Raw genomic sequence first — 369 nt, 5'->3', positions numbered from 1 at the left:
GATCGTGTGTGTCATCAGGTGTCAAATAGCGACGACACGGATGCACACACCCTCTAAACGCTTTGCTAGTGCTCGCCATAATAATAGATAGTAGATTATGGCTGTCGCCGGCCAACGAGTTGGTATTTTTTTCAATGTATGCTTCAGACACGGGTCACGACGAGGCGTTCCCCATAGCGACTCCTAGAGGACGCAGTTCGAAGTTCCCTTGAAAGGGAACTAGGTCAAGCCAACAACACAATGGAAAGACAAGACATACATGTTACACATATATTCATATATTGAAAAATATGTGACAATAAATTTCCTTATATATTGTATGTAATTTTATGTTCAATAATAAACTTCATATAAAAACTCTGTACAAAT

The 369-nt window shown here is 39.3% G+C and overlaps 1 protein-coding gene across 1 annotated transcript in view; it reads right to left on the bottom strand.

The window, feature by feature from the left end:
* Positions 1 to 369, bottom strand: part of LOC107662664 (sodium-dependent neutral amino acid transporter B(0)AT1-like) — a 14,312-nt gene that overhangs the window by 9,127 nt on the left and 4,816 nt on the right. The window lies entirely within an intron of this gene.

This window comes from Sinocyclocheilus anshuiensis, unplaced genomic scaffold (genome assembly GCF_001515605.1).
Source record: "Sinocyclocheilus anshuiensis isolate Anshui unplaced genomic scaffold, SAMN03320099.WGS_v1.1 scaffold1559, whole genome shotgun sequence".
In the NCBI taxonomy this organism is placed as follows: Eukaryota; Metazoa; Chordata; class Actinopteri; order Cypriniformes; family Cyprinidae; genus Sinocyclocheilus; species Sinocyclocheilus anshuiensis.
Note: the sequence above shows the minus strand (reverse complement) of the source record. Positions and strands in the feature narration are given on the sequence as shown.